This window comes from Balaenoptera acutorostrata, chromosome 18 (assembly GCF_949987535.1).
Source record: "Balaenoptera acutorostrata chromosome 18, mBalAcu1.1, whole genome shotgun sequence".
NCBI classification, from domain to species: Eukaryota; Metazoa; Chordata; class Mammalia; order Artiodactyla; family Balaenopteridae; genus Balaenoptera; species Balaenoptera acutorostrata.
In genome coordinates, this window is record NC_080081.1 from 75,053,973 (window position 1) to 75,068,071 (window position 14,099).

The 14,099-nt window shown below is 46.5% G+C and overlaps 1 protein-coding gene across 13 annotated transcripts in view; it reads right to left on the bottom strand.

Moving 5' to 3' along the window:
* Positions 1–14,099, bottom strand: part of MTUS2 (microtubule associated scaffold protein 2) — a 505,315-nt gene that overhangs the window by 459,643 nt on the left and 31,573 nt on the right. For 2 of the 13 annotated variants that reach the window (XM_057533085.1, XM_057533084.1), the window contains exon 1: positions 46–408. The exons of the other annotated variants lie outside the window; for them this stretch is intronic. The gene's annotated coding sequence lies outside the window, so the exon portion shown is untranslated. Of the gene's footprint in view, positions 1–45; positions 409–14,099 lie in introns of those variants that run through there. 13 annotated transcript variants of the gene reach the window in all.

A 14,099-nucleotide genomic window follows, 5' to 3' on the forward strand; every position in this document is an offset into this window, starting at 1 on the left:
CTAGGGAAGCACTCAAATGCACTCCTCGTGAAAACTTAAACATACCATCCGCAGACGCCGCTCCTCCAGTGTTTACTCCTGTAAGAAACCCCCAGAAACAATTTATGAGCTTTTGAAATGAAGAAAAGTAGGAGTTCGAAGCGCAGTTCTCCCACAGCCTCAGATGGTTTGTTTCCAGTTTTGTGTTCAAGAAAAGAGTTTGGCTCATTCATCAAGGAAATCACAAGAGAAGAGCAATTACAAAGAGCATAGCAGCTGAGCATCCCGGAGACCCCGTCTTCCCTAAGATGTCCCCACTGGGAAAACCGGAGGCTCTGTTCCCGATGACACTTCTCTTTCCGAGCCAGCCCAATCAACGGGCTAATTTGGGGTGGAACACGCTAGAAATACCACAATCCATCACACGGTACAGGAGGTTCCCCCAACAGCTGAAATCCTGACTATCACACACCACAGGGTGTATTTTCTCCCAGTTTAAGACGTGCAGCCAGTGGTGGAGACTCGGTGCTGAAACAATTTGCATAACCACGCCCAGCCTCTCATCACCAGCACTTACCCGGGAATCCAGAGTCACGCCGGGAAGCACAAACGGCTGAGAACAGCTGGGCACTCTGCCAACTGAGTATGAACATTTCATATTTTCTGGGTATTTCATCACTTTAATTTGACTCTGACACATGAGTGAGGGTCTGACCCAGAGGACTGGGGAAAGAGCTAGAACCAGAGTGAAAGTGGAAGGGGCTCCATTAGCTCCAAGCTCACGCCTCTAAAGCAGTGCTTCTCTAAATCACGGGCCTTTGCGACAGCCCTAAGCCCCGTCTTTACCAATACTTATCAGAAATGCGGATTCCTGAATTCCAACCCAGAGCTACTCGGCCAGAATCTCAGGGGCTGGACCCTGGAAGCTATACCTGTGATTCTTACGCTTGTTACAATTTGCTTCCCAAGCTACCAACTGCTTCATAGACAGGCTGAGCGGCTAAACAGACACACTCACACGCACACACATACATATACATACATGCACATGCACACTCATGCTCCTTTGCTGTATTCACTTGAAAGTTCTTTATATTTTATTTCAAATTTTAAGTGAAGAGTGCAACTATGATTTCATATTCTCCAAGAGCAGCTGGGTCTATGCTAACCAAAAAATTCAGTTACTGGTAGCCGTCAACTACATAGAGGGGGGCAAAAACAAACAAATGTTTAAAATAATAGGACAATACAATGAAAATAAACTGCTGACCACAGACTTATAACCACGGTTCTTATTTGCCCGTCAACTTCTCTCTCTCTAGGGAATCACCCAATTTTTCCCCAGAAGAGGCTGAAAATGCCCAGTGGTCCTAAAGGAACTGGCATCTTAGGTGTGAAGAATCTGAGTGGGGTTTTTTTGTTTAGTGAGTTTAAAAGCCTACAACTTCTTGACCAAGCAAAATTTCAGGCCCACACCTTTTAAATTTTTTGATTTAGTTTGGTCACCATCAAGCTACCACTGTAGGGTTTTAAAAGTCATGGTCTTTAGCCACTAATTCAATGAATATTAACTGCTCTTCTACCAATGATGACTTGTTTAACATTTATTAAATGGTGAAAAAAAACACCAGAGTAGCCTTTTTAAAGATTTTTGTTTTGCTCACCTGCTTGTTAATACGCTTTTCACATAAGACTGAGAGCCAAAGTCCCCTAATTCTTTGCAGGTAACCAAAAAAACTGGATTCTAAGTTATAAAACAGTTTAGGCGGGCTTCCCTGGTGGTGCAGTGGTTGAGAATCCGCCTGCCAATGCAGGGGACACGGGTTCGAGCCCTGGTCTGGGAAGATCCCACATGCCGCGGAGCAACTAAGCCCGTGCGCCACAATTACTGAGCCTGCGCGTCTGGAGCCTGTGCCCCGCAACAAGAGAGGCCGCGAAAGTGAGAGGCCCGTGCACCGCGATGAAGAGTGGCCCCCGCTCGCCGCAACTAGAGAAAGCCCCCGCACAAACGAAGACCCAACGCAGCCAAAAATAAATATAAATAAATAAATTTATTAAAAAAAACAAAACAGTTTAGGCTTTATTCTCAGAAACTGGATTCAGGACTCCACGCTGCTGGTCCCAGCTCACCAGGTGAGCCTCCCCCAGAAAGCTTTCTCACCTCCCTTCTACCACCCCATAACCCTAACTCCTCCTAGGAGTGCACGGGACACCATGCGCTCATTCTGACACATTTACAACCTGGCACTGTCACCTTCAATATTTATCAATTTTTTATCTCACTCCAAAAGAGGGACGGAGGTAGCTTACATAAGGTCATTATAAATGCTACCACCTCAAGTAGACAATAAGCTCATATAAAGTCCAGAGCTCTCAGGTTCATTCTGGCTCAAAATATTTTACTGAACCCCTAGAATATTCTATTGGCTCTAATTCCTGTCCTCCTACACACAGCATTGCAGGAAACACGGTTCTATTTTTTAAAGCTATTTTAAGGAGAAATGAACACCTTTCTGCGTATCCTTCTCTGTACTGAAGACCCCTGCTGTGTTGATGGCTGGCACTCTCCAGGCGTTTTGCTTAGTTCTGAGGACACAACAGAGGATTGCTTATTCCCTTCAATGCTTTCATGGAACACTCTCCATCAGACACTTTGGCTTTTAATCACTCAGGATAAAGTCTTAGAGAAATGAACCCAACAACATAAAGCCCTTATTCCATTCTATTATTGTGAAATGGAATACTAAACCAAGTTGCTGCCCTTCCTTGACCAAAAAAAAAAGCTACAGGAACTTGAAATGTGCTTTCCAGAGATGGTGATGAACTGACCAAGCCACCCACCATCTAACTTGAATCTCTTGGTGACCAACAGTATTCACTGGCAAGACAGCCCGCTGGAGTCAAGGGTACTGCCAGGAAACATTAACACAGTGTCTTATGTGTGATGCTTGTGAACATAGTGGAACAATGTTCAATCCACAGGAGGGTTAATCCATCCCCTTCTCTAACAATTTGGTTGGCCTGCTTATAGCTAGGTTCAAGAGAGTGGGAAAGAAACACAAGATTAGTGATGACATGGACATATATACACTACCAAATGTAAAACCGATAGCTAGTGGGAAGCAGCCGCATAGCACAGGGAGATCAGCTCGGTGCTTTGGGACCACCTAGAGGGGTGGGATAGGGAGGGTGGGAGGGAGGGAGATGCAAGAGGGAAGAGATATGGGGATATATGTATATGTATAGCTGATTCACTTTGTTATAAAGCAGAAACTAACACACCATTGTAAAGCAATTATACTCCAATAAAGCTGTTAAAAAAAACTTCTAGAAACAAACAAACAAAAAAGATTAGTGATGACAAATAATAAGGACTCAAGAAGTATATACTGAATAAACGAATGAAGTCAGTGCCTCAGAAACCAGAGTATCCTTCAAGCACCTCCTATACCCACATCCACCCCTTCAGGCTTTCGGTTCCACTAAGCCACCCAGACACCGAGTTGGGCCCTGTGAGCAGTGACAATGGCAGCAGCAGAAACCTAGTAAATTACAGCAGACACTCCTCACCTGACCAATTAGTACAACCCCTGATGAGCCAGGAAGCCTGGGAATTTCAGTAGCTACAGGTGCCAAGCACTTGCCTTGACACATTCTTAAAGCCCAGAGCTCTCCCGTCTGGACATGAGCACAGCTCAAATTTTGATCTATGTGGGTTGGCCCAATAACTGGAAATCAGGTTAACCTTGTCTTCTCCATAAAATAGTGTAGGAAACAATGACCCTTATAATAAAATACCTGCTATGGTTACTATGTAGTTAACATTTGTTACACTGGGAACTCACAACAGGGAGATGCTTGTAAGAAAACTTCCTGCATTTGTGAATATATAGGGGGAGAGGCGAGGCTGGTTAGGTCGCCTAAATTAATCTCCACAGATTCTCAGAAGTGGGCAAAGTGGCAGGAGAAGAAAGCCAGAGTCTCAGGGATATAATTAGTGACTCCTAACCCATGATTTCTGAACTCCAAAGAAGGACTGTATGGGGGCTGGAGCCTGAAAATCAACTTTATATTAAAGCATATCTGTTTTCAGCAGAACCTAAAACCCTTGCGGAACCTGTGAAACATTATTCTTCTGCTAAAATGAGTTCTCTTTTCCTCACTGGAAAGCCTACTCCAGGCGAACACACAGACAGGTGCACAAAGCTTACTTTGCACCCACCGCCGAGGAGCAGAAGTGCTGAGGCGGTTAGTATTAACCTCTCCTGTCCAAGGTCAAAGTCCCTCAGCCCTGGGCTATGTTAGAAGGCTTGCAAACCTTGGGGCGCACACACTTCTAATGGCACTGCGGGTTCCTGCATAGTAACCCAGGGCGGAACCACTGGGCTAGATGGTGATTGTGTCCATCTCAGCAGTTATCCAGGGGGTGAGGTGTGTTCTCAAACCAACGAATGGTAACTGAGTGGGAGGGCTGTACAGGACTTGAACTTGTTAATCAGAAAAGGGAATGAATTTTAATACGCAATCAACTATTTGTCTGGGGGACAAAACAGCCTCTGGGCTAGTTCCTGAGAGTCAAGGAAACCAATTGCTTATGTGAAGGGAGGGAAGCTGGAGGAAGGGGGAAAAGCAGAAGAGGATTTGAATTTGATGAGCCTGGGACTCTGCTTTAACTATCTGTGGATAAAGATGGGGCTTAATTATCAAAACTCTCTCCTACAAAGAACTGGGACGTGCAGAAACAGGACGCCAAGTACCATGCAAATGACTTTTATATGTTCATAGAAAATCTTAATTTCTTCTTCTTATTGCTCATCCTCTAACGATAATTATTTAAATACATATGGTTTGAAACTATAAAACAAAACCTTAGCATCAGCAGTCCAATGGGAAGTATCTATTAGTACATATTTCTTCTCTTTTCATACATGTTTAGCTTAAGTCATTTTGGATGTAAAATAGTATTCCTATTATTCAGTCAACATTATAAATTTTTTCCATATTATGATCAGCTTCAAAATCACTTTCAATGACTTTAGAATTCATCCATGAGACGAGACGTGTCCCACTCCCTTAGCTTTTAAGATGTTTCCAATTTTCTGCTATTACAAATGAAACTACAGCAAACATCCTGTGTGTAGATGGTTTTTTTTTTCGTACTACCTCCTTAGGATAAATTCCCAGAACACTAAATCACTAGATATTCATGCCTTTATTGATTTGGGGATTGCCTGTCAAACTGCTTTCTGAAAATTTTACACTGACTTACAACACAACCAAAAATGTACGAGAGCATACCCTTGCCAGCCCAAGTATTGTTTTCATTGAGTTTTTCAAGTGTAGTAGATAAAAGTGGTAGCTTCTTCCATTGGCATTTATTTGATTCCACTGAAACTGACCTATTTCCACATGTTTATCAGCTCCACATCTTCCAAATTGCTTTTTTCCCACCTATCTACTATTTATCAACCTAGATAAGCTCTTTGTATATATAACAAACATTAATACTTGATCATATTTGCAGCCAATACACTTTCCACTCTGGCTACGTTTTGTTTTCACATCAGATGATTTCACTTTTATGTAGTGAAATCCCTGGATCACTTCTCATCCTTGGAAGTCATCTACCCTCCAGGGACCTCATGAATATCACATTCTATTTTCTTCTAGTTTTTCTGATGTTTGATTGTATTGTTGTTGGTGGTCTTACTATTTAATCACCTGGAGTGGGCATATATCTTACCAGGTGTCACCCCAAATGAATGATTTCCAAATTTCAAACCAGCTATGCCACCAATATTGCTGAATAATCCCATTCAGATTGATTAGTGTTACTTTTCTTGTCACACATGTACATTAAAGTCAAGTGTGGGGTGGGGAAGGGGGTATGTGTGTGTGTGTATGTGTGTGTGTGTGTGTGTGTATGGCAGAGTCTATTTCTGATTAAGTCCTTTTGTAAATGTTAGCCTCTCCCTCCTATGTTAAGGATGAAAATAAAAAAGATTTTCTTTCCCACATACTTTTGGGAGCTGGGTGTGCAGGGGGAGGAGGGTTGCCCCAAAAATCTAAGGGGGGAACCCATGGGGAGTCCTCTGGGAATCTCTGGGAACAGGGTCAGGGAAAACAGGCCCAGGCCGCCTTTCCCAATGCAAGTCTCCCAAGTGGTCGCATCTCCCTTTCACACATACACTCCTCAGTCGCTGAACATACAGAAATCTGCCTCCTATCCAGATTCTTCCACACCCGGGTAAGTACAGTTGTCCCTTGGTATCTGCAGGGGACTGGTTCCAGGACTCCCTTGGATACCCAAATCCGTGGATGCTCAAGTCCCTGCTATGAAGTGATGTGGTATCTGCGTACAACCTAGGCACGTGTTCTCGTATACTTTACATCATCTCTAGATTACTTATGATACCTGTACAATGTAATGTATGTACACAGTTGTAAATACAATGTAAATGCTATGTATGTAGTTGCAGGCGTGGCAAATTCAAGTTCCACTTTTTGAAATTTTCTGGAATTTTTTCCCCCCAAATATTTTCAACCCACAGTTGGCTGAATCCCCAGTTAGTTGAATCTGAGGATGCAGAACCTGTGGGTACCAAGGGCCTGCTGGACTGAGTGCCCATGACACGCCAGGCACTGTTCTGGGCTCAGCAAAAACAACATGGACAAAGCTCCAAGACTCCTGACTTCTGAAGACTATTCCCAAAGATCATACTTCGGCCTTGATAGAAGAGCAGCTACTGCCTGCCAACTGCCTATTAAGTGCCGGGGAGTTTTCAATTTATGAACACAAACACACCCATTTAACTTACTCTTCAAAGCAGCCCTTGGGCTGGCTGTTCTCATTTTAGAGTAAGAGAAACTGAGGCTCAGAAAAGCTAGTAAGGGGCAGAACTGTACCCACACAGGCCTGTCTGGCCTCCCAGTCTCCCAACTACACGCAGAACAATAATCTTGTAGGGCTTTATGTGGATGTGCAGGCTGCCCGGGATTAATTCTCCCGCACAATTCTGACCATCATTTATCCAACAGGCAATTAATCTTCACAATCTCACACACACTTTAGCAGTCCAAATGCACTCCACTCCCCCGCCTACTACTTCTCATTTTATACACCATCCCCACGCCGGGGGACGCTTTCTCCGTTCACGCCAGGGCACTGGGGAAACTAACCTCCCCCACCCGTCAGGGCCAGCGGAGTCACTCCATCAAGGAGCACCACCCCTGATCGGCCCCATCCATGAGCGGCAGAGGCTCAACCATCTCTGTCCGCTGGCTCTCTGGGCCTGATAAGATTCCCTAACAGACTGATTCTTGGATAAGAACAGCCTTTGTAACTGACAGAACCAGCAAGGCACCTGCCACGGGCCAGGAGGGTTCCTGTTGTGAGGCTACACTAGAGCAGTCCAGCAGGGAGCTACACAGGCAGACACAAAACGTGAGCGAATGCCAGTCACACCTCACCCCATGCATAATAACAACGTCTGCAAAGACAGTGCGCGTGGGGAGTCGGGGGGGATTTCACATATAGATTTAGTGCGTTTCTCTAAAAGCAGCACCAAAAGAACTTGTCCCAATTTCTCCAGTGTCCAGCACACAGAGAAAAGCAGTGAGAAGAGAGGACAGAGGAGGGAGCAGACAGACCGCAAACCTTCACTTCCAGCTGAAAGGCTAAGCCCAGTACGCATCTACCTCAAGCTAAAATGGGGAGCCAGGTAGCGTGGTGTTAGGATGTGCTCTGCTGCCTGCTTTCTCCTTAGGACTGAAGGCAAGACAGCCCAGCCCCGATCTAATTTCCCTGCTCTTCTAATTACACTGGGTCTCTCCAATGCCTTCACATGCGGTGTCTGAAAATGTCAAGACCTAGTTCCCAGTCCAAATCTCTCCTTCCAATCTCTCAGCTCAAGTGATGGTACCCACTGAGTCCTCAGATGTTCTCTGCTCACGTCTTTTCAGACACTATCCTTTTAGGAGGAAGAAAATCAAATTCCTGGATTCCCACAAAAAGCCAACAAAGGGCTGCCTGCTAGGAATGCTGACTCACTTCTCCTCTAACAAACCAGTTGTTTGCTTGTTTCACAGAAAATGAAGACAGTTACTTGGAAAGAAGAAACAACAGTATTTGTTTAAGGGAGGAGGACCCTCGGTAAAATCTAGAAATATTATTTTGATTATATCTCCAAATGGGAGCTTTCCTTACAGATGGCAGAACACTGTAGCAAATAGCAGTTAAGCAAATTCTAAATCCATCTTGTCAAAGATATCTGCCGCTTTGTCTAACTGATCACAACTACATACAATTTAAATCCCTCCCCCTAATTCCACCTCCCCCCAGGCTCAAGGTTTTGCAACAAAAGTAGGCAGAATGAAGTTTACTGATCAGCAAGGTTCATTCTCAAATAAAAACCCCCAGTCTGTCTCCCGTCAAGTTTCAGGGGAAGCAAGTGATCAGGAAGGCTTGCACTCCTTCCCCCATCTGACCAGCAGGCTGTTTTCCTACAGAAACGTTTTTCTTGGGCAACACACGCATTTCCCATACTAGATCTCTTCTCTCTGTATGATGTTTCTCTGCGAAGCTCCGTAAATAAACAGTCTTTCTTAAATCAGTTACAGGATGATTTACCCCATGCCTTTAAAAAGTCAAGATGTTTTATGAAAATCAAGCTTTACCTCAGTAGTTAAGTTTAATAGTAGCTACTTGTCCTCCGTATTACAGCGAGCGCCTCTAACTCATAAACGCCTTAATTACTATAGTTTGGAAGCTGGCAGACGGCCACAGGCCTGAGGAAGCCAGCATATGGCTCACGGACTCCAAGTCCTAGAAAGCGAAGCATCGCACAGACAGGCCCAGCTTACGAATGGGTCTACAAACATGTTTTTCCACAGAAAGGACTATACTGCAGGGATGAGGCCCTCAAGCAGTCCCCCAAGTCCTTTCGTTCATTATGTCTCCGAAGAATCCAGCCATGCCAGACAAGCCTGGGGACTGTCTGCAGACGTCCAGCCCAGGGCAATGCTGCCGGCAGCTCACAGGCCTCACCCAAGCCTTGCAGGCCTGACAACGGAAGCAGGGCAGGGCGGGGTGAGGTCCACCCTGGTTCCAACCCCACTGGGCCTCAGATTCTTGTAAGGTACAATGGAGACAGCGACACCTAATTCAGAGGGTCGGCGTAAAGGGCACATGTGACAACTGCACAGGGCTTAGCTCTGCACTTGAGCCTGATAAAGGCGCCCAAAATGACACCTTAAAAAATCACCTCTGATTATCTACTTCCCCCTCCCCCAAAAGTAGCCTGTTCCCTTGTCCTTGCTGCCCGTTGATGCCCGTTCAAAGCCCTCTTGCTCCTGGCGCCCTACCCCTCCCGACAGGCGGTGTCTTAACCTTCTCCCCCCTTCTCCCTTCCCTCCCCCATTCGAATGCGGCTTAGTTCAGGGAATGAGCCCTGGAGATGGAAAGGGAGGATCTGGCGTCAACGGCAGCTTGTTTGTTTTTTTTTTTTTTCAGTTCAGAAGCAAAGGGAAGTTTTATCCTTTAATCAAAGAACGCAGAGGACTGAACTCACGCTCTAGAGCACACGCTCTCCAACTGCAGCCTTCCCACCTCCTCCTCTAGCAAAGCTCATCCTCTGTCTGAACCTGCCCTCACCCACGGTCCTTTTCCAACTGAATCTTACTCATTCTTTAAAACTCTGCAGAAACCTCCACCCCCGCACACCCACGGGGTAGGGGTTCCCGCCTCACACTCCCAGAACCCTCTGTCTGCCTCAGAGAAACTCACACATTGTATCTGAAAGGATCTGTCCCCCTCGCTAGTTGCTGAGGTTGAGACGGGGAGAGGGTGGGCACACGTGATGATTTTGTTTTTAATCTCCAGTGCAGCAAATCTTCAAAGTGCATTTGACGTTGCTGGGATGATAATAAGGTCCCTCCTGTCCTACCGACCCGGGAGGTAGGCGGATGAGGAGAGAGAGGAAGGAGGGCTGGGATAAAGCAGAGATACAAGCTGAAGCGAGCACATGAAAGCACTTGGCCAGCTACTAATTGCTATGCAAATGTTAGTCTTAATTTTATTTTATACAGCAGGTCAGTGAAAAAGGCAGGTCTGCAATTCAGTGTCGCTGCCGTTGCCATCGGTTTAATTCCTGAGCTAAAACCCTAGTGTAACTGGCCTGGTATAAATGTAAAAAAGAACACAAGGTAGAAAAGGCCCTGGATCCCTGGATATTCATTGGAGAATCCTTCCTGTAAAAGAATTTCAATCTTGGGGAAGATGCGCGTGCCCTGCCTCCCAGGGAAGTGGCTCAACCTCACGTGATGGCTTCCTTCTTCTCGTTCTTTTATTAGGTCGGATCATCTGACATCCAGAGCACGGAGCTGCCCTGCACAGTGCTGAGTGCGGCGGCTATAATCATCTATACTGGGGCTTTTTAATGGTATTAACACAGCAGGGGCCACGTGTGGCTTTGTTCTCCACAGTGCCCTTAGCACCCAGCCCAGGGCCTGGCATGTAGCAGAAGCTCGAAGGTATTTATGGAAATGATGCATGGATGGATGGATGGATGGACAGACGGACGGATGGACTGACTGATGACGACTAACACTGGAAATACCAAAGTGAAATGACAAGGTCAGACTGTGCAAACTTGAACTTAAGGAGGCATCTCCTCTGCCCCATGTGTGTATGTTCTCTTTCCCTGAACACCTTCTTAGGTACTGGTCATCAAAGCTCCACCAACAAGCCCTTCGCTGTTACTTCCACATCACCACATCAAGTGTATTTTCATTCCTTCCTTATTTATGTAAAAATTTGAAAAGGGCCGTTCTGTAATTTGACTTCCAAAACTATTATCTGCTTCCCACTTTCCCAAAAGGCAGCCTGTTCCCTGGTTCTTGCTGCCTCCTGGTACTGGTCTAAAGCCCTCTCGCTTCCTGGTTACCACCACCCACCCACCCACCCCCAACGTATTTAATGCTTTACCTTCTCTTTCAAGAGCCAACTTTGTTCTGGCCTGGATCTCTCTCCCATTCCCCACGTGACAGCTTCCAAAAAACTATCTCTGATCTTTAATCCCTCCAGAAAACCCACAGACCGTATGACTTTAATCTTCTGGATTTTTAAAAAAGAAGAATCATTAATTGGAAGGTCAAATTTCTAAGTTTAAGAAGGCTTGCCTTCGTCTCTCAGAACTATTATCTTCCCAGATTTTCTCAGATGGTACAGCATTCCCTAGAAGAAACTGCGGATTCGGTACCCAGGATGGCTCTTTGAAACAGCATTAATTGCTAAAAAGTAAATTGAACCTTGTCTCAATACCCTCAACAACCAAGGTCCTCCCTTCCCAGGGGAGCCAAGCAGAGGGCAACCAGCCTCCTCGGGAAATGTCCACAGCTCCTTACAGAGTGGGCGGCTAATGGGCTCAGAGGTTGATTCAGTGGCTGAGAAGTTGGGTTCTGGAGCCAGGATGCCTGGTTCAACTTCAGCTACGCCTCCTGTTATCTGTGTGGCTCTAGGCAAGCGACTCTCAGCTTCCCCATCAATAAAACGGGCTCAGTGACAACATCCACCCGATAAGTTCACGGTGAGAACTAGGAACTTTGGAGAACATGAGCCCCGGGGACAGCACCCAGCCCAGCCCAGCCCAACCAGCACTCCACACAGGATACAGTCTCTCTCTGCATAAGCGCCTCTTTCGGTTTTGAGGTTTGTTTTGTGTTCTTTCATTGCTGTTGTTGTTGTTTGGTATTTTTCACTCTACCCCTCTCGTTCCATTTTAATACGGACTGCAGTTCAGGATATATTTGCAACTTCACAAAAAACCACAGCAAAAAGCCGACAAAGGTGCTAAACAGTACTCTTCTGGGGGGAAGGACTCTGGGGGGAAGGACTCCATGGCCAGTGAAAGCAGTTGTTTTATAAATCCTCCTTAGGCTATTTCCAGATTAGCTGGCTAGCCCATAAATGCACCTGACGTTCTGTAACCAAATTTGTCAAAGAGATCTCCCCAGGTAAGTGGCAGAGCTCCAAAGCCAGGCGGCAGGCGCACACAAGTGCAGACCTCAGCACGCTTGGCGGCACAGTGAGGGGAGCAGACCGCTTCCAGCTCCCAGCTGACAGTGTGACTGCTGGGGCTTCCCAAGGGCTTCCTACCTGCCGCCAGCCCTGGCTCCTGGCGGCTCTCCCTGCTCGGCCAGGGCCGGCCCTTGGAGAAGCCCGGTCCAGGCAACCATCAGGTGCAGCCTCAGGATGCAGCAGACTCGGCACCCGTTTCACTGAGCTGGCCTGAGTTTGGGCCCCACGAGTGCTAGAGAAGGCTCCCTGGATATCTGGGACTTTGGGACACACGCGGTCACCCATTTACTCAAAGCAGCATCCCATGTGCCTTTGCGAGGCAGCCAACTTCACCCTAGAGCACACAAAGGCTTTTCAGGGGCGCTCGTTTTAAGGGACTCAGTTTATAGATCCTTATCTCCTGTATGTACTTTTCCCCCAAATCCTGCTGCTGGGAGTATCCTTCTTCCTCGCATCTGCCTGTCTTGCAGTTTTTAAGGAAAGCACGCCCTTCACACACCCTGAATCTTTCTCTAGAGCGTTGATTCAGGCTTTAAACTCTTCAGGTGACAATGGGACAATTCCAAATACTGGCATAGAGATAAAGACTGGGGTGTCAGTCAGACTCTTACCAGGGAAAACAGAATCCACTTTAAGTATCTGTCACAGAGGGCATTAATGCAGGGAATTGGTCACGCAAATGCACGAAGAGCTAAGAAACCCGCTGGCAACCAGGGAGCCAGACGGAGGAGCAAGTGCCGGGAGTCAGCGCCAGCCCCCCAGTGTGACCAGAGCCCCGGGGGGCAGCGACCCCAGGAAGAAGCCGGGACCCCCGGGAGCCTGGCCCGGCCCGGGCAGTAGGAGCTGGAGCCACCAGGGGACTCAGCTGCTTCTGGAGACACCACCGAAGTTCAAGGTCAGGGGCCGGTGAACTCTGGCTCCTCCCACTCCACAGCCCCCCACTGAGAGTCTATCAAATCTCCTGGCTTTTTATTCCATTGGCTAGATTGGAAAGAGTGACACCACCAGTTTTACTTTAAATTATCCATATTCCCAATAACCTAGGGATTATTTTGCAACTCTTTAAACTTGTGATGAAATTTTTCGATGTTAACTTTAAAAAGCGAGACGGTGTACGCGATTTTTCAAAACTCTTTTAGGAGGTACCTGAGCAAAAAGTTTAAAGACCTCTGCGCTCTGAAATTGTAAAGATAAGCCATCCCCCCGGCTGAAGGTTCACAGACTAAGGAGGCCGAGGGGAGGAAGGAGGGACTGAACCCACGCTCACCGACCCCCTCCTCTTCCTGCTTCACGCACAGGCGGTCCCTACACACACCCAGGAGGCAGGTACTGTTCTCTCTACTTTACAGACGTGGAAACGGGGTCTCGGATGTTCGCTGAACTGCCTGAGGTCAAGTTTGTAAGTGACAGAAGGAAGATTCAAAACCAAACTTGTTTAATTCTACGATTTCTTGGGTGGGGAAATCACTCCCTGACGTCAAAAGCCCGGAAGCAATGTTATAAAATGCGTCCTAGAGCAGCATTTCCCAAACCGTGATGTGCCGACAGACCGCCTGGGAGCCTGGTGAGATGCAGATGCTGATGCTGGAGGTCTGAGGTGGGAGCCCGAGACTCTTCATTTCTAAAAGGGTCCCACGTCTGGGGACCACACTTTTGAACAGCAGGACCGTCGAGCAGTGGGCACTAAGCTTTCTTGAGTGGACGCCCCCGAACGGTAAGACACTTCGAGCATACATCCCCCAACATGTGTGAACTTGTTCATTTATAAATTGTATATACCTGTATTCTGACCAGTAACTAACATAAGAAGACTTACTACTACCCAGTTAGGAGAAGATATAGTGTTACAATCACAGCTCTAAATCCGCATTTCAGATAATCCTGGTGATTTTGAATTTCTGGCCAACTTCTTGTCCAATAGGATTAGGCTATCATTTTATCTTTTACTTGGCTAAGGAAATTCTCATACAAGGAGCAGCAGAAACCATATCGATTCTGCCATTTTCTGGATGTTCATTTGCACTTTCACTGGCTACTATGATAG